Source organism: Danio rerio, chromosome 19 (genome assembly GCF_049306965.1).
Source record: "Danio rerio strain Tuebingen ecotype United States chromosome 19, GRCz12tu, whole genome shotgun sequence".
In the NCBI taxonomy this organism is placed as follows: domain Eukaryota; kingdom Metazoa; phylum Chordata; class Actinopteri; order Cypriniformes; family Danionidae; genus Danio; species Danio rerio.
The window spans coordinates 23,123,972-23,124,524 of NC_133194.1; positions in this window are offsets into that span (position 1 = coordinate 23,123,972).

Here is a 553-nt window from a genome sequence, read left to right on the forward strand (position 1 = left end):
TTTTTTATATTTTTATATTTTACCATCTAAAATTCATCACAGCATCATAAAATTATTTACTGCATATATTACATTAGGGCTAGGCTGTTATTTATAACAATGATGTTATTCATACTTCAAGAAGCCTTTGGTTTAAATCTCTGCAGACAAACTAAACCCAATCAAAAATGGCATTCTGGCCTGGTCAGGCTGGTTTTAGAGAAGTTTTGGAGACTATTAAACTGGTCGGTCCAACTTCTGGGCTAGATAAATCAGCAGCTTAGTCGGGGATGGGAGAATTTTCAAAGCAGTAATGTGCCTACAAATCCTGTCTAACGCTTTTAATGTATTTGACCTTGAGTGTTCTCTCAGAATCTCGGCATATTTGTATCCCTCTCCGAATAATAACGGGATATTCATTCCGTGCCTCCCCTAGTGGAGACGAAGCGGATTTACAATGTCAAATAAAAAAGCAGGGATGAACGCCATGTCTGATCCCGCTGTTGAGGGGTAGAGAGAGCGAATACAGCGGGCGGACTTCGAGGATTCGAGCCGGAGCGCGCAAGCAGGTTCG